Source organism: Denticeps clupeoides, chromosome 14 (genome assembly GCF_900700375.1).
Source record: "Denticeps clupeoides chromosome 14, fDenClu1.1, whole genome shotgun sequence".
Taxonomy (NCBI): domain Eukaryota; kingdom Metazoa; phylum Chordata; class Actinopteri; order Clupeiformes; family Denticipitidae; genus Denticeps; species Denticeps clupeoides.
In genome coordinates this window covers 6212044-6231985 of record NC_041720.1, presented here as the reverse complement: position 1 = coordinate 6231985, position 19942 = coordinate 6212044, and the positions used below count along the sequence as shown (strand labels likewise).

The 19942-nt window shown below is 47.3% G+C and overlaps 1 protein-coding gene across 3 annotated transcripts in view; it reads right to left on the bottom strand.

Annotated features, from left to right (window-relative positions):
* Positions 1 to 19942, bottom strand: part of sipa1l1 (signal-induced proliferation-associated 1 like 1) — a 69367-nt gene that overhangs the window by 35417 nt on the left and 14008 nt on the right. Inside the window, exon 1 of one of the 3 annotated variants that reach the window (XM_029002621.1) lies at positions 1879 to 2113. The exons of the other annotated variants lie outside the window; for them this stretch is intronic. The gene's annotated coding sequence lies outside the window, so the exon portion shown is untranslated. Of the gene's footprint in view, positions 1 to 1878; positions 2114 to 19942 lie in introns of those variants that run through there. 3 annotated transcript variants of the gene reach the window in all.

The following is a 19942-nucleotide window of genomic DNA, read 5'->3' as shown; positions in this document are numbered from 1 at the left end:
GCAATCAATGATTTAACAAGGAGTTATGATTTAGGATATTGTTCATAGCTGTGCCTATTAGTGAAGAGCCTGTGTGAGAGAAGGCGGGGAAACAGTAGGCATGGACGGGCATGGCGGGCGGGGGTGAAAGGGACGGGCCCTTCTGGGAGGTGAGGATGACAGGCTGGAGAGCGCGAGGGCGTCTGGAGCGCGACTCACGATGGTTTATTTATGCAGGAGCTCCCACGAAGGGCCCGTCGACATCTTCGCGAAAACACAGCGCCGGGGAGAGGGGAACGTCAGGGTGGTCCACTCCACCGGGACGCCAGAAATGAAATAAACGGAACGAAGCTCCGCAAATCATCCGACGGCGTTACTTCTCAAATACCTTGTGCTAAAGGGCCATGAATAGACCCAATAAAAAATGTATATAAATCACACGCAGCCACCGCCTGGCACTCCTCGGTTCCTCGGCGAATCAGAGGACACCTGTAGAAGGCGCCATCTGGCCCTGGGCCATTCGCTGAGCCAGTCGCCGACGCGACAAGAGGATCATGGGAGTTTAGGCCGCTCTCGCCGCTCATAAATAACCCTTCCACTTCAAAGAGCGCCTGTGCTTCCTCCCACCGCGAAACACCGTGCTGTTATTCGAACCGCATGAGAACGCGAGGGTGGAGACGGATCTGAAGGTTACATGCACCGTGGGAGAAATGAAAGAGGCGGAACAGGAGTTGCACTCTTCGGAAAAGTAAAATGCAGAGCGCGGCGACGGATCAAGACTGACGCTGTGAACCACAACAGAGGTTCCATTCCAGTGGTGCCTGAAAGAGGCCTGATGCTGGATTACTCCAATGTGACGGGCGGAGGAACTCAGACTGCCATAAGGTTTCATTCTGAGATGTTGACGCTTTTACGGTAGTCACGGTGTCAAGCACCTACTTCACTGGGGGGAAAAACATGGCTGAAACGATTTAATAGTGGGGCAGTGGCTGCCTAGTGGGTAAGGAAGGCTGTCCGTTCAAATACCGAACCGCCAAGGTGCCACTGAATGAAGTAGCTCGCTAAGGGTGATGGTTAAACCCAGAGGACGCGTTTCGTTGTGTGCAGTGCTGTGCTGCAGTGTATCACAATGACAATCACTTCACTTTCATTTACAACTGAGGTCCCGACTGTCACTACAGATATTTAAATCACTAAATAAATAAATTCTTCTAAACGTTGCTTGTCCAGATACGTTTAGGGAATCATGTACAGTACAGGCCAAAAGTTTGGACACGCCTTCTTATTCAACGTGTTTTCTTTATTTTCATGACCATTTACGTTGGTAGATTCTCACTGAAGGCATCAAAACTATGAATGAACACATGTGGAGTTATGTACTTAACAAAAAAAGGTGAAATAACTGAAAACATGTTTTATATTCTAGTTTCTTTACTCTGATTACTGCTTTGCACACTCTTGGCATTCTCTCGATGAGCTTCAAGAGGTTGTCACCTGAAATGGTTTTCCAACAGTCTTGAAGGAGTTCCCAGAGGTGTTTAGCACTTGTTGGCCCCTTTGCCTTCACTCTGCGGTCCAGCTCACCCCAAACCATCTCGACTGGGTTCAGGTCCGGTGACTGTGGAGGTCAGGTCTCCACTTTTTGTTAAGTCCATAACTCCACATGTGTTCATTCATAGTTTTGATGCCTTCAGTGAGAATCTACCAACGTAAACGGTCATGAAGATAAAGAAAACACGTTGAATGAGAAGCTGTGTCCAAACATTTGGCCTGTACTGTATTTGAATATTAAATTTCTGGGAAATGTTGTGACTACTTTTAATGGGTGTGTATCAAAAATTTGTTAAATAACAATCAGATTAAAAAAAAAAAAAAAGATGTTCAATGTAAACAGCTCACCATTTCCAAGACACTTGGGCTCTCTTTCAGAAGACGTAAAATCCCTGAAGCGATCTGCGATTCAGAGATTCTGCCTCTGAGCCCTTCATCTCCTGACAACAGCAGTTCATTTGGAGGATCATAACTCGCTAAGGTCAGTGGCGCTCGGCAAACAAGGCAGCGAGAGAGAGCGGCGAGGCAGACGCGACCGCGGGAAATGAAGAAGCGGAATTAAAGCGGGTGTAAATTGAAAGGGCAGCTCCGGCGTTGATGTGAAAATTGAGCCGCTGATCCGATCATCGATCACTGCCGCGACCTCGGGCCAAATACGCTGCGCCCACACCTTCACCTTCGGAAGCCACGGAGTCGGGTTACACGTGCGCGGAGCGAGGGAGAGAAAGGTCTGAGGACAAGTCTCTTAAGAAAACTCCAGAACACAAATATAAAATTCCATCACATAATTACACCCGACATGGACTCGCTCACTCACTCACTCTCTCTCTCATATATATATATATATATACATATGTGTGTGTGTGTGTGTGTATGTATGTACACAAATGCCATACATACGTATTCACCTCAGATGTAATCTACCTGTGTACCATGCTGTAACCCTGATAATCACAGAACGACTACTGGAGCTGGCCTCCTACATCTACAATTACAGCATTTACCAGACGCCCTTATCCAGAGAGACTTACAATCAGTAGTTACAGGGACAGTCCCCCCCCTGGAGACACTCTGGTGACTTGCTCAGGGACACAATGGTAGTAAGTGGGGTTTGAACCTGGGTCTTCTGGTTCATAGGCGTGTGTGTTATCCACTAGGCTACTACCACCCATAGAATGACTAGTGGAGCCTCAGGTTTCGTAAAATGTGAAAATCGAGAGGTTGACATCCCTCATGTTTAATGTACATCGTCTGATACCTTTGCTAGCTCCGCGGCTAAAGGCTGGGACACCAACCTCGAGCTCACACCTCCAACCATCTCATCCAGATGGTTCCGAGATTCGCACGCGGGTTTCAGAAAAGCGCTCCATCCTGTAGCGCTGAGCTAACTGGACTAAAATCCCATCGGCACTAGGAAGCCGCAGTTCGGTACTGTGAACTGCCTGGATGCAGCGCAGGTCCAGCGGTGGCTCCTGTAAGTAGGCTGCAAGCTTTCGGCTCAGTAGGCAAAGCCAAAACTGAACTGGGGACAAGGAACAAGACTCTTTTGGATCGGCAGAGGGTGATACACAGCAGCACAGCACATGGTGCACACAGTGAAATTTGTCCTCTGCATTTAACCCATCACCCTGAGTGAGCAGTGGGCAGCCATGACAGGCGCCCGGGGAGCAGTGTGTGGGGACGGTGGTTTGCTCAGTGGCACCTCAGTGGCACCTTGGCGGATCGGGATTCGAACCGGCAACCTTCTGATTACGGGGCCGCTTCCTTAACCGCTAGGCCACCACTGCCCCACTGCTTCACGCATGCTCCCCTCTCTCACACACAGACACACTTCCTTTCCTCTCAGTTGGGGCGTCCGGTGAGCCTAGAGCCCTCATGGCTCTCTCAGAACTCTGCAGTGACGACCTTTTATTACTGCGTCTACCACAGCCAGTTCGTGTGTGTGTGTGTGTGTGTGTGCGTGTGTGTGTTTGTGTGTGTGTGTGTGTGATTATTCTAACTAATCAGAGGAAAGTGGTTTGGTTTTATTTGTCCTGGGAATTCCTCCTCGATACCCACTAAACTTCAGCAAGCACGCCTCAGGATCGCTGCTTCTCAGACACTTTCTTCTTCTTCTTCTTCTTCTTCTTCTTCTCCTCCTTTGTAGTCATCTTCACTTTCTTCATTGCCCGAGGAGGCCGACGCTTCCAGCCCCTACTGCAAATGAAGCCGTTTTAAGCGGAGTTCGTTCCCTCCTCTCGCACCGTCTAAAGAGGAACTCGGTAAATTCCAGTCTGGCGCCCGTCACCCAGCGGAGGCGTCGGGAGATCAGACCGGCAACAACCAGAAGAGGAACGTCCGGGCAGATAGAGACATGGCAACGGAGAAGAAGGGGGGGGGGTGGAGATAACGCAACAGACCTCTTCACCGCTGGGACGCCTCACCGGGGATTCTGGGTCAGGCTGGATCCGGGCTGGTAAAAGGGGTTTTGAGTGTTGCAGGGATATTTATAGCAGCTCTGCTTGTGATGCAACTAACCGTTATTCCAAAAGCCGTCCCGTCGCACGGTTGACGGTTCATGATGGGGGAAGATATAAAAACTCTCCTCCTGTCCTTCTAAAAATCAATCCGGCCGGCGTGTTAAACGAATAATGCAGCAACTAATCCAAGTAATGGTTGCAAAAGCGGATAAGGCTCATAGTTGGATCATCTGAACTTGTTGAAGTGTTCAGTTGTCTCTTTTGGAACAAACTGAACCAGGCTGAATTCAGGAACTTCAGCATCTCCAGCCAGACCAGAAGACCACATGTAGCATGAGCTAGTCTTTATCATTTAAGACGTGCACCAGAAAAGTGGAATAAACGTTTTTTTGGCCTAAAATGGCGTCCGTTGTGTGTTGGAAATGGACAAACCCGTCCTACAAGCGGGATGTCCCGGTCCCTCTCTGCCATTTACCCACATCGCGCCCGTTTCACGCACCGCCGCTACCCCATCGCCATAAATAAGTAAAGCACGGGGGGAGTAAACGCCCGTGTGCACGCTTTCCCCTTCCTTTAAAAAGGTTCCAATCCATTTACCCCAAAGTCAGGTCCTCTAAAAATAAGCCAGCGGTGGAGTGGCTGGAGCGGCGGGGAGGGCGCCGTGGTGGAGGTATCGATCTGCTGTGGGTGTGGAGAGGAAGCTGCCTTCAGGCCACAGCACGAGCGCAAGTTTCTGGGTGTTAAATGCAAAGTTCTACTCTTTAAGAAGCTAAATAGACCCAGAAATGTAGGGGCTACCTGCAGCAGAAACCAGATTTATTTCCTTTTAATACCTCCACAGGAAAGCTGTTTTGAAGACCTTGTATGGCTGTTGATGTTTGGAGAGGGGGGGGGGGGGTCTAAATGAAAAGGAATAAATGTTTATTCACACAACTTGATTATTACATAGATGTAGAATTCTGACAAACAGGGAACAATGGTGCACACATGCCTAAAATCACGTCCTAAGAATAATTATTTTGGCCAAATGTGACCAAATGCCACCGCAGAGCCAACGTGGCCACTAACCGTTCACGATCCTTCTGCATTTCCATCAGCAAATTAACCCAGGTAGTTATTAACCAACTATATTCATCAGATTTAGCAATGAGATTGAATAAGCCTGTCTGAAACTAGAATTCAGGGTAAAGATAAGGTGAAATGGGGGTAAGGGAGCAGTTATTCCATCTATATATTATAATTATGAATTGTAGCAGTCTGCGGTTTTCTATCTGATCTCGCACTCGCCTCACACATCCTGGTGTCTCTCTCTCTCTCTCTCTCTCTCTTTTTCTCTCTCCTGCTGCCTCACACACTCTCGCCGCCTCCGACGGCATTCCGCCCATCTGTCCTCTCCACCCCTCTTCCCTCCTGCCCTTTCAGACGCCGTCAACTCACCCCCGATGCCCGGTCCCGCGCCAACTCCCGGGGAGATTAATTCACTTAAAACGAGTCGGGGTCACGTGACTCGACCCAGCTGGCCGACTCGCCGGTAACCTTGAGGCCTTTTTATCCCCGAAAAAACACAAACGGCGTAGGCCGCCGCGGCACCGGACTGTTTTAATTGGCCGGCGTCTGACCGAGGGCGGGGGTGGCGGGGCCCAATTGTTACATTTCCGTCCCCGCGCCATTACGTTCCGGGCCGGAGCAGCGCGGGAGGTCACGCCTTCGCCGCTCGTCTCCGCCGCCGGCACCACGCAAATGCCACGGGGCGCCGGCCTCCAGAGAGTGGGCCGCCGCCGCCGCATCTACGTGGGCCGCGAGCATCGCCACTTCCTCCCCCTTCCACTTTTCATACGAATTCACACGTTCAATGTCTCCAACCAGGGGCCCTAGCAACAGCGGCGGAGCGCCGCGCGCCGACACCAAAATAGAAAAGAGAGAGGGGAGAGCGAGAGAGGAAGACGGGGGTGAAGAGAGGGAAAGAGGGACAAAAAAAAAAGAGCGGGGACGCTTGCTGTTGTAATTAATGGGAAGCGGAGAAGGAGAGCCTGTCAGGCGGCAGAGCACCATGTAATTCCAGCCTTTCAGGAGGGAGTTTTGGGTGGGGGGGGGTCTTGGTACGCGGCCAGAGATCTGCCTCCCGCACTAAGTTATCAAATCTCCTTAAGACAGCGGTAACGCCTAATCAAAACCGAAGAGGAGCTGGCCTTTCACTGCCGTTCCGCGGGGAGAGACACCAGGAGCGCGCCGAGGAGGAAACCATGGGCCCGGAACGGGGTCATAATGTGCCTTCACGAAGCTGGCGGACCGCCTGAAGGGGTTTCTAAATCAGTTCATTAACGGCTTGAGATGTACAGTACAGGCCAAAAGTCTGGACGCACCTTCTCATTCGATGTGTTTTCTTTACTCTCATGACCATTTACGTTGGTAGATTCTCACTGAAGGCATCAAGACAAGGTGGTAGTAGCCTAGTGGGTAACATGCTCGCCTATGAACCAGAAGACCCGGGTTCGAATCCCACTTACTACCATTGTGTCCCTGAGCAAGACACTTAACCCTAACTTGCTCCAGGGGGGGACTGTCCCTGTAACTACTGATTGTACGTTGCTCTGGATAAGGGCGTCTGGTAAATGCTGTAAATGTAAATGTAAATGCAAGACTCCAAATGAACACATGTGGATTGTAGATGGTGCATCTTCCCATGCATCATGATATCCAAACAGAACATTCTGAACAGAAACCATGTTTATTTAGACTCCCTGCTCCAACGGGCCAAAATGAAATAGACTAATAACACATTTCTTTTTTTAGAGACGATTCGCTACGATTGATGACACAAGTTCCCATATCCCCATAACTGGTGGTCAGAACTATGAACAAGTGTGACGTGTATGTAGTACTTTACTATTGGGTGGTTCAATATAAAGTTCTGACGAAAGCCATGCAAGCAGTTGGAAAACTTGCCAAGTGATGCACGGGACACAGAAAACTAGTCTCACTTGTTAAAACCAACTTCCACAGTAGAATTCTGTAAATTTCCATAAGCAAACCTTTGCACTAAATATTTCAATGTACAACGGGTGTCAAAACTGTGTAACTCTTCAATAAAACAAAATATAGTAGCATTTACAAATATATGCTACTAAAATGACCAAGATGACCAAGCCTGATGCACGGGACAACAATGTCACTGGTCTAAAATCTATATGAATGCAGTTAAGTTTAACATATCATAGTCAGTACTAAGAGTTAAAATGTGTTGCATTGTATGAATATTTTAATTAAGCCTGATTCACTGTTCAATATAACATATATAAACTGAACTTTGAATGTCTGGTAATGATAATTTGCTTGGAATTTAATTGAAATTCTTAAAAGTGTTAAATCACAAGAGGTAACTGTGTTTCAAATGTCTACAAAACCTTTGTTTTTTTTAAATACATTTAAATGAAATGATGTTCCACATTATCTGAGCATAAATAAGTTTCATTTCCCAAAGAATCTCCCTATAATATTAGCACCCCATAGGAAAAGCTACACCATGACACACTCCTACTGGTTGGATGCAACTGGCCTGAAATGGTGATGCGCCAAGGTTAGCAGATCAGCCCTCCACAGCACCCCCTCGGGTGGTACGGTTGTGACGTTGGGCAGTTCATCTCTCTCAAAACACAACTGCACACCCGGACGGTAAAAAAAAAAAAGATTTTGTATAACTGCTCCTACAGCCGCGGAATGGAATGAAATGTTGGAATGAAACCCTTCTGGCGGGAAATCCTCCAAGAACCACCATCTTACATTCACGCACGGCTCAGCTGTCCACTGCTGCATCGTGAGCTAAAGCAGCGCATGTAATCTGCTTTATTAGAGGGCGGGAATAATGCCTGATTCATTTTTCAGGTCAAATTCCACCGTAAAAAAGGTTTAATTGTGTAAGTAGAGTCTTGCCTCCCCTAAATAAAGCTTCACAAAAACAAGACCCCTGCATTCCTGGATAATTCAAGAAAAGGAAGAAAGAAAGAAAGAAAGAAAGAAAGAAAGAACACAGCGAAACTGAAAACAAGTATATTTATAGAGTGACGTACGTGGGGGGGGGGGGGGGGGGGGGGGGTGTTGTAATATTAGGTACGTGCCTGTCATGCGGCTCACCGCGGCCACAACAATATGAAAATAAAAAGCCACATGCCGCGTAATGTAATAACAGCGCGGGCAAACCGCAAACACAGCCGGGACTGCAGACGTCCCCGACACCACCACCAGGAAATCCAGAGCGCGTACGAAAACACAACTCCCATCTGGGTCAGAGTTCGCAAGTGCCGGGTGAAGCGCTGGGCAAACCTCGGACGGGGAAATCATTAATGATCCCACTTATGCAAACTATTAACTATCTTCCGACTATTAGAAGAGCGGTGCGGTGCGGTGCGGTGCGGTCCGCTTCTGGAATGTTCTCCTGGGGGCCTTCCGACGGCCAGCTGTCTGGAGTCTGGCCAGGGCCAAACTGCCTCCGAGCACAAGAATTCGACAGGAAGACCTCGAAAGACCCCCCCCACTGACGAGAGTGGGCAGGATATTTCAGACTGGCAGGGTTACTCTAAAATAAAAAATTCCAACGTGTCCATTTCTGTTAACTGATTAATAAAATCGGCCATACAAACACACACACACACACACACACACACATTTTATACATTCATAAACATCGGTCATGATCGAGCAGGAAGACTCTGCGATTCGGCCCGGAGTTTGTATGTTGTCTATGTTTGTGTACATCTGTCAATTTACGCCTATTGTATCCTATCGTATGGTCATTCTCCCGTCTGTCTACGTGCTCGTGTTTCTTGCAATCAAAACCCTTTTATTGCACGTCGCCCCCGACGTACTAGTTTTAATAATCGGATTCACAAATATTTACATGAAAAAAAAAAAAAAATTTGACACGAAATGAACGCATTAAATGTTTTTCTTTTAGGTGCAACAGCTCCGGTCCCCTGAAAATATGTGGGAGTGACTAGAAACGGACTAATAATCATTTAAGGTCAAAAATAAATAAATCAATAAATAAAGATTTCTTATCTTTCGTGTGGCCTCCCCGCGGGCGACCGAGAACTGTGATTTTTTACGATTAGGGGTGCATCTCGTGAGCGGCCGCGCCAGCCCCCTTTACCTCTGCCTTGCTTTGATGACGCCCTGCACATCAAACGGGCCTCTGTGCGGCTCCGGAATACGGAGATTTCTTTTCTCGTTTCTTTTTCCAAATCCTGACGCCGCTCGTCAGAGCTGCAGCGCCGCATCGGGGTTAACGTGAGGGAGCTTTCCGGTGTCGCCCGAGATCAGCCTACAGACGGGGGGGGGTTGTGATGAACGTCCAAACCCCGAGGGAGCGGAGGTCGTTACGCCACTTTCATCCCGCCAGCGAACAGATAGAAATGTAAAAACGCCGGCGCGAATGTCAGAGCGGATGTCCCCTTTCAGGTGGGTCCAGGTGACCCCGGTTCACCCGGTGTCCACTGTCACGTGACTCAGTCGATCCGCAAGAGCTCGTCTCGGTGGGGCAGCACAATCAATCAATAACAATTCAATTATTAATATTGCTCACCTTTTAAAACAAGCTAGTGTAAATGTAGATTTTAGACAACAATCAATCTGAAATGTTCGAACAGCACCATATACCGAGTGTGTACCGTACCATACCATACCGTACCATGTACCGTAACGCATACAGAATGTACAGTAACTAATGTGAGAAGAGCAAGTATAGCAAGTCACAGAAAATATCTAAAATATCCATTTTAAAATAAATTTATAACAGCAATATCAGTAAATATGGATTTTTTTTGGGTTTTTCCCAATCAGGCCTTACCTGACATGACTGCAGAAGGGACATCAATAAGCAGCACAACAAGCCCACCGCCATCCCCTGCTTCAATACGCAATTAATAATTCATGTCCCCTGCACGCGAAGCGAGCTAGTTATAGTGGGGGGACAGATGCGGGACATCAGCGGGACATCAGCGCTACCTGCTTCAGACCAACACGGACACGAACAGAAACCAAGAAGGCATAGCGGGAATTTCAAATATTCATTACCCAAGACACTCATTAGAAGGACCACAGAATTTTAATCAGTTGCGTTTTTTTTTTTTTTATTATGTTAATTATGATATTGTGGCCATGAAGTAAGGAGGCAGAAAACAAGGCGCATTTTCCATTAGCCGGGCTATGAACTGAAGCGCTCTTCCTCTCTCCCGCAAGTCATCGCAAGTTGGGTGGGGCATTCTCGTCCAAGGTTCTAAAACTTCCTCCGGAATATTTAATCATCGTCAAAAAGCCCGTAAGTCAATCAATCATACTGGTTCAGGCTAAACACCTTTCAGAGGCATCAGGATGAAACACAATTTGTGCCACAGAACCCTCAGATTCCTACTACTACTTCGTGACACTATATTACATTACCAGGGACCTCAGATCTCTACACGTCACTGCAAGATGTACTTTATGTATATCGGAATTAGGCATCGAAAGCAAAGAGATTTTTTGACAACGACTCAACCAGATATTTTTCAAAATAGAGTTAACACACAGTACAGGCCGAAGGTTTGGACACGCCTTCTTATTCAACGTGTTTTCTTTATTTTCATGAGCATTTACGTTGGTAGATTCTCACTGAAGGCATCAAAACTATGAATGAACACATGTGGAGTTATGTACTTAACAAAAAAAGGTGAAATAAGTGAAAACATGTTTTATATTCTAGTTTCTTTGCTCTGATTACTGCTTTGCACACTCCTGGCATTCTCTCGATGAGCTTCAAGAGGTCGTCACCTGAAATGGTTCTCCAACAGTCTTGAAGGAGTTCCCAGAGGTGTTAAGCACTTGTTGGCCCCTTTGCCTTCACTCAGCGGTCCAGCTCACCCCAAACCATTTCGATTAGGTTCAGGTCCGGTGGCTGTGGAGGTCAGGTCTCCACTTTTTGTTAAGTACAAAACTCCACATGTGTTCATTCATAGTTTTGATGCCTTCAGTAAGAATCTACCAATTCAGAAGCGTTCTTTCTTAAAATCCATGTTGCAAAGCCCCCAGCATACAACATTTATTAAGTAGGGGAAAAAGGCCAGATTTGGGTATTGGACTTGATTGTACTTTTTTTTTGTTGTTAACGTGGAATGAATATGATTTTTTTTTTCGTGACAAGTGGTTCTTTTCTAGAACATTCCACCATACCAACTGCCTGGAACCTTAGACTGAGGAATCTGTCAATCAAGTGCATTCTTTTGAATATCAAAGTATTGGTTACACTGTTGTCCCAAGATGTCTACTACATTTTCCAAATCGGTGCTTTCTTAGAATTGCAAGGGCTGTGCTTTAAACAGATCATATTCGCTTTAATGGAATAAAGATTACTAATTTTGGCTGTAAGACCTGGTACTTCGACCTGGTATGAGTGGCCGTTACGTAGAACATTCCGCTGTAGCAATTGCTGGCTCTCCATGACTATCAGGACCGTCACGACAGCCATTGTCCCTACGGCACAGGGCCCTTACCGCGGCGTTGTCGCCAGCCTACGGCGCGGCACAGCCGAGGGCCTCGTTGGCGCGCTGATTGACTGTGCGACAATGAGCCATTGTCCGCCAGCAATGGCGACCTATTGTTTCAGGGGAAGGAAGAAAAACATCTCGAATCGGACCTTCTCAGATGAATGCCTCCCACTTCCTCGGTCGCGCTCTCTCTCCCACGTCCACCTGTGTTTTTTTTTTTTTTTTTCTTTCTTTCTTTCCGTCCCCCCCTTTCGCTCCTCGGAGCGCTCGGCAGTCATTTTCCCTCGGCCGGTGTCCGTGTGGAAGATTGAGTGTGAGTGGGTGGAGACAGTGGCCGCCAATAAAGGCCGCCGGGACGCTGGCGTGGGGAGGAGGGAGGTGGCACCGATTTCCAGGAGCATTTTTTGCGGTGCGTATTGTGATAAACGAGGGCCGCCCACCTTCCGAAAAACACAAGCGCCGCCGAATGGACAATTCTGGGGCTTTGTGGAGAAGCTATTTAAACCATCTCGGCTTCAAAATGGTCGCGAGGAGGACGATTTCAGACAGGGAAGACCGGGCCAACACGGATTTGTTTTCTAGAAAGGGGGCGGAATCCAGTCGCCACGTAGTTTTTAAAAAAGCACCGCACAGAAGCGCGCTGGAAACCCCGTGTGCACCGTACCGGTTCTTAACGCATCACGGGACAGCAAATTGGCTGCAAAATTGCGCCAGTCTGACTAGCTGCTACACGGGCGCAGCACGTGGGCGGCGACCACGGTTTCCCCTTCAGTTTCAGTTGGCCAATGAAAACTGACTTATTGTTCAGACCTGGCGGCCGCACGGCCCTGAGGGTCGGACAAACGTGACTGGTGGAACAGACCTCATTACCTGTACGGGTTAGATGCACCAGGCTGCAATGGGGCCGACCACGACCAGCTTCCTGGGTATTTGGATTAACTGTGGTGCCGGGCCTGCACTACAACTGTGTATTCTCACACAAATTTTGGTTCTCTGGTATACTTCAGTCTGAAAGTTGAGTCGTGGCAACTGGACTTTCTTTCTATGATGTAGAGACGTTTCATTCTGCAGCCAGAGTTGCATTCGTTCTGCAACTTTGTCAAGTTGCAAGGGAAGTTGTCCTTCACCCAACCCATCACCCTGGGCTGCCATGAGGTCGGGGAGCATCCAAAGGGAGTGTGGGGACGGTGCTTTGCTCAGTGGAACCGGCAATCTTCTGATTATGGGGCCACTTACTTAACCGCTAGGCCACCACTGCCCACGAATTTACCCTCCAGGTTGGTTTCACCTCAACCCGCCTTGAATAGGATCGTTACGTGGAACAAAGGGTGGGGCAGCTCCTCCTGCCCCCATTAAGCGGGTCGTTGAATGTGGCCAACCTGGTGGACGTGTGAATTGGGCCTGATTTTTCTGGGGATGGATGAAAGGGCAGCAAAATAGGTTGGAGACACAGTAGATTGTGTCTGAGTTTGTTGATTTGCACATGCAAAGCTTCCCTCACTCCTCTCAAACCACCTATCTTCTCTGTACAACATTTGAACATTTTCGTGGAGGATAAATTTGTGGGCGCAAGCCGACTCCCCTCAGATTGACCAAGTTCTCTGGCTGCAGAATGAAACGTCTCTATATTTAAGAAAGAAAGTCCAGGTGCCACGACTCGGCCTTCAGACAAATTCACCTGGATGACTGAGAACCTTCACAGACTCTGTCGCTTAGGATTTTACCAAAGTCCTGCATGTCACCTTTGTTAACGGAAAGTGAATCCGTTGGAAACAAGAACACATTTTTAATTGGAACGTTCGCCTCATCACATGAAACAGATAACAAAGACGGCAACAGATAACACTTACGCAACCGAGCAGTCACACACACACACACACACACACACACACACACACACACACACACACACACACACACAAACAGTTATGGAATAGACAGATGGACATCCTCCTCTCATTTCTGTCCTTCCTTTTACAAACGAGAGCACCAATTTTGGGGAAAAACGGCTCCTGTAGACGGACTGATATGATTCTAAGCGCCGACGTGCACGTTGCGACCCCCGGCCACACCCTTCAGGCTAATTAGTACCGCTGCTCGCTCTCTTTGGCAGAACCCTCGTCATCCTCATCGTAATGACAACTGCCTCCAATGGGCGCCACCGAGTCCGGTTTATTAGCGCCAGATTGCAACTGCCGTGATCGGCGGCCGACCGTCCTGAGGAAAGCGCTTCAGGCGGCACAGACTGCGGCACATCATTCCCTGACTGGTAACCATGGTGACAGGAATCAGCGGGACACGGGTGACGAGGACACAGACTGCGATCGGAGTGTGGACGCGTGTGCTGATTATGCATTGTTATGCCACCGTAACCTTTACGAATATTATGCCCCCCCCCCCCCAAAAAAAAAACAAAACACGGGAGCGGTCCTTTCGTAATTTTCGCCCGAGGGCGACTCCTCGCACTTCCACCAGGCCTCAGGCGGTGACGCGCGTCCACTTCGCAGTAACAGGAGGTCGGTTAGCGGGGGGACATTTGCATCCAGTCCCAGGTGTCACAGCGCAAACATTCTAGCACGAACCGAGCATTTAACCTCCATTTCTACATGCTACATCTGGGTGGAGGGGGAGTGTGTGTGTGTGTGTGTGTGTGTGTGTGTGTGAGTGTGTGTGTGAACAATTTTGTTTGGCATGCCGACTGCCTTTGTCAAACACCCGTTCATTTCCTCCCTATTGTGTCGTTTGGTTTCCCGTAGACCGCAACTGTGACGCACCCACGCACACAGATAAACGCTCTCTTTCAAACGCTCACCGGCACCGAAGCGGAGAAACGCAGAAGCATGCGACATGTTTCTTACGATTCCATTTCACTGGGCCCTTCCTTGCTGGTTAGTGGTTCTGAGCAGGGGGACGGGGGACGGACGGATATGTCTGGCCAGTGGACCACATCTGCCGAGCCACATATAAACGGTCATATCTGGTCCAACAAAATAAAATAAATAAAGATCACTGATAACCTTTCCAACAGCAGATGGCCTACAGCTTGGAAACTGGACACCTTCAAAGTTTAAATAGGAAGCAAAAAGAAGAAAGAAAAAGAGTTTTACGGCATTTATCAGACGCCCTTATCCAGAGCGAATTACAATCATTAGTTACAGGGACAAGTCCTGGAGACACTCAGGGTTAAGTCACATTACATTGTTCACCTCAACCCCACGATCAGCCAAAGAAAAGAGTTTCAATCTCTCTGCTAATGCAACTTCTTTAAAAAATAAGCACAGCAGCACTGATTTTATCTGCCGTTGGGTGTGTCCCTGACAACTCCAATTCTCTCCATGTCCATCTCATCAGCTGGGGGACAACTACATACACACATGTCATTTTTATCTATTTCTTTTGCATCAAATATATAATTGTGCAAGCGCCGGCAGAGATATTTATTTATTGAATATTATTAAAAATGACACCTGGACTAATTAGCTCCAGAATTCCAAAAGATTTCCTTCCTGTAACACAAAAGAAAGTGACACTGAGATGGCCATTAAAATAAAGTTTCTTTCCAGCAACTTCCTTTGCGGTTATGGAGAACAATGCATGAAAATAGGCCGAAAGAAGGCCGAGTTTATTTTCCGATATACTTATTCTGCAAACGCTACAAACGAAATCCACAAAAAAGGCGGCCATTTTGGATAATCGCTGAATGGCGCCCGCTAAGCGGCGCTTACGGGAGTTATGGGATTAGCATGTTTGGGGAAAGGAGGATTAGCAGGCTTGAGGATGAAGCGGGTCACACAGACGAGAACGCCGCACACGCGCGCATTCCACGGAGCCCCATCGGCGCCTCCGGCCGACCGCGCTGAGGCGGAGAACGCCGGCTACAGTCACAATGGAGGTGGCCACGAAACAGGAACGGCCAGCGCGGTTACACTCATACGGATGAGGGAAAGATGGCCGGGCCATCAGGGGAGGTTAAAACCACAAGCCAATGTACGTTTGACGGCCTGTCAAGCACGTGGGCGGCCGTTTCAGAGCACGCGGCTCCAGACGTTCCTCAGGTAACAGGTACAGGCTGCACGATAAGAGGAGGTGGGCATAATTCACACATAAATCGGCACAAATTTTGCACAATGCACGAAGGAGCCCCGGCAATTCCAATTGTCCCCGTCCTCGTGCACTGAAAACGGCCTAAAATTGAGAACAAATGGCGAACTTTATGACCACAAATTCAATGGGTATCAGACCCGCACAGATGCTAGTATTATTTGGTGAGTCTTTTTTAAAAATACTTTAATACATGCGTTAATATGTGTAATACAACGTAGTATACAGGATTTCGTACTTATCTGCATGTCTACTGTTAACATACAAAAAAGCTTTGAAGCTCAAATATCATTAAAGACTTATTGTTGCCAGATTGGGCAGTTTTCAGACTTATAATGTCAAAAATGTCTTAATTATTGGCCTCACTCAAATTTAGGTTTCATTTAAGATTTAGTTTTTTTTTTTTAAGATTTAAGGGCAAAGAACTTTTAGGTTAAATTGTTAAGACTGCACCTTTACACATGCTACTAGTGGTTCCTGCATTTAGATTATCGCTTCCTTCACTTTACCATGATTCACTGTGAGTGGGTAAGTGAGATAGCAGTCATAAAACCAGAACATTGGGACGAAATCTGAACGACCCACGGGTCCAGCCAGTCACTCAAACCCCCCTGTGGGATCACAGGAGGCCTTCACGGAGGTTGCCTTGCCCTGGAGAGGCCCGTTGTGGGACTGGATCTCTTTACCGACGTGGAGGAGACGGATTACTCTGAGGAAGGCCTGTCTACATTCCTGCAAAAGGGGAAGACAGGAGGAGGGGGCCGTCGGTGGAAGAGCCCTGTTAAAGCCATAGCCGCGACCCAGCCAAACCCACACCGTCCTGCAGCTGCCTTCACAGAATCCCAGACGTTCTCACAAAAGCAGAAATTCCTCTGGCTGAAGATTTTTTTTTTCCCCGGCGCTTGGAAGCGGCTCAGGAACCAAAGGGCTTTGTGTTCCTTGGCCCCAAGTTGCTCTGTTTGCTTACCTGGCTGTTTTTTTTTTTTTTTTTTTATCAAAAAGTGTTGGCTGCCAGTGGCGTAGTGGAGCTTCAACTTGCTCGCCAGGTTCCTGCAGCCACATCAACGTCAAATCAAACAGTCAAAGCCAACTGCAACAAATTTGAGGACCCCAAACTCCTACATTTGTTCATATCATTCACAGAGAAGAGCGTTAAGTACGGAAAACCAAGCCACTTAAGGTCTTAAATGAATCCTTTAAAATAAACCACAGGTCAATGCCCTATTACATAACAATATAGAACTACAAATACAAAGAGAATATAAGTTGTACTTATAAATAGAAATTGACAATTTAGATAAGTTCATAAATGTACAAACAAAAAACTGCTCAATCAGGTTTGTAGAAGTTTGCTCCTTGGGTGAAACAAAAATTCCGTATCAGATCTTATCAGATTCATGAATAGATATTGATCTTCTGTTTTTACAAAGGAGCTCAAACTTTGACAGACCTACTCAGATCTACTACTAGAGGGTAACTGGCCTGATTAATCTCAAGGTTACCATATGATTCCTGAATTGCTAAAATATTGTATATACACATTAGGGCTGCACGATAAATATGATCACAATCACGTTTTAATTATCACGAGACAAAGGGACCCGTAATCAGAAGGTTGCCAGTTCGAATCCCCGCGCCCGTCATGGCTGCCCACTGCTCACCAAGGGCGAGCATCCAACGTTGCCGCTCTATTGAAGCACCCTACACATTTTACAAGCCGTACGAGCGACGTCACAATGACGGTCCAGGTGGGAATGGACATGGAGTCGGACAACGGTGAACTTAAAACATCCCATTTAGATCCAGCTGTTCCCTATATGCTACTATATGGTGTACATCTTTCTGAAAATGTACCTTTATTTGAGAAAATATCTTATTGATTCGTTTATTTTTATTAAACTGCTGCATTGGGGAAATGACCATTGCTGTGATTTAGTAATTTTATGCAAGTTTTTGTTTATAGGCAAACAAGTGCCGCATACATATTTATACATGAATAATACACGGGATACACATAAAAATCCTACAAACATAAACATAGACTCCCCTCTGATCATCCTTTCACAAATGTTAGCTTGTTTGCACTGGATCTGCGTAAAACTAATAAAACCTGATCTACGCCTCGCCAACTTGTGCTGCCGATTCCAACACTGCCGAGCACAACACACACACACACACACACACACACAACAAGTGCAACCAAAGGTTGTGAGAGTACCCGTTAGTGACCGTTGGTAGTGAAAATAAGTGTTGTTGTATCACACCAGAGGACACCAAGATATTAAACTAATGGATTTTGCATGATAAAGCACTTATGTACGTCGCTCTGGACAAATATAAATTGGTTCAAGAGTGTGCTGAGTAATTTGAATAAAAACTATTACAGCAAGCAACAGTTTTAAAAAACGATCATGTTGTATCGTTATTACACATCGCGAATCCGAGAGGCTCCGACATGCGAGGCATGCCCCGACCTGCGTCGACTCCCGTGTTAACACCGACAGCCTGAAAAGCCTGAACTTCCCTCGAGTGTGAGAGAGGCAATAAACCCAACCACATGACGGATCAGCGAAATCCAACGCTCCTCGCTGAAGTTGCGAGAAGCCTGAAGCCCTGGCAAATAATTAACCCCGTTTCACTCATCTTAGGCAAACTATCCGCAGCCGCCCCCCCCCCCAAAAAAAAAAAACTGCGACGCGCTCGAAGGGTGAAAGGTCCGCGCTGTTAAATTAGCAGTCAATAAACGTCTAATAAAAGGGAGCCCCCCATTAACAACGGCCCGAGCGCCAGGATCCAGCGGAAGTGGCCGAGATAGCGGCCTCAACCGCGCGGCAGTGCCAATTAGGCGATTACGGCAACACGTCAGCGCCATGAGCTAAACGGTCTGAGCAGACACCGCAGCGCGCTCATTACCGAGCGGATCACCCAAAGCAGCTTACCACTCGATTTTATGCAAAACTCTTCATTCAAACCCCCCCCCCTCAGTTCCTCTGATAGCTGCAGCGTCGCTCATAAAACCCAGACGTGAGCTCTGGGCCCCGAGATCGGCACGGCACTGCGCAGCTGAAGCGAGGCCGAAGGCTTCTTCGACAGAGGAGGTCATCATGAGGTCATGACCACTGGCGCTTCAGGCATTCTTACGGACGCTGCCCTAACTTTATCAGTCACGTTACGGAGGTGAGCGCCAGGTCCTGGCGGGTAAAATAAAGCTGCGAAAAGGTGACCCGAGCAGCTGGGAATAAATCACTCTCCTAACCGAGTGTACCGCCAATGCAGCTCCACTTCTTGGACAGCATGACTCAAGACCCATACCCATTACATACAGTACAGGCCAAAAGTGTGGACACATCTTCTCATTCAATGTGTTTTCTTTATTTTCATGACCATTTACGTTGGTAGATTCTCACTGAAGGCATCAAAACTATGAATGAACACACGTGGAGTTATGTTCTTAACAAAAAGTGGAGACCTGACCTCCACAGTCACCGGACCCGAACCCAATCCAGATGGTTTGGGGTGAGCTGGACCAACAAGTGCTTAACACCTCTGGGAACTCCTTCAAGACTGTTGGAGAAGCATTTCAGGTGACGACCTCTTGAAGCTCATCGAGAGAATGCCAGGAGTGTGCAAAGCAGTAATCAGAGCAAAGAAACTAGAATATAAAACATGTTTCAGTTATTTCACCTTTTTTAAGTACATAACTCCACATGTGTTCATTCATAGTTTTGATGCCTTCAGTGAGGATCTACCAATGTGAATGGTCAACACATTGAACGAGAAGGTGTGTCCAAACTTTTGGACTGTACTACTATTACTATATAAAAAAACAGATTTGACGTTTGACATTTACATTTATAGCAGTTATCAGACGGCCACAACTCAGGGTTAAAGTGTCTTGCTCAGGGACACTCTGGTTCACAGGCAAGTGTGTTGCCCACTAGGCTACTACCACCCAACATTCATTTCATAGAACGGTAGATTCTCAAAATATCAGGCAGTATTGTTTTGCATTGCATTTATTGTTGCCCATTTCTGCCATTTCCTTTCTAAAATGAATGACTTCTGCTCCGTGTCATTAAACGTCTGTCTTGGTTCCAGAGTAGCTGAGAGAACACATAGGAAGAACGCGGCTGAATTGAAATCAGACAGGGAGAGGGGATGTGCTTGTCTACAAAAGGACTGGCAAAACCCACAATTTACTGGCCGTGACTCAGCAAAAGAGGCGGCGAAAACCATAAATCAACGAAGCCAGACGACCGACGGAAAAAAAAACGAGAGAGAGAGAGAGAGAGAGAGAGAGAGAGAGAGACAGGTGAATAACGTTGCATCCTCGAA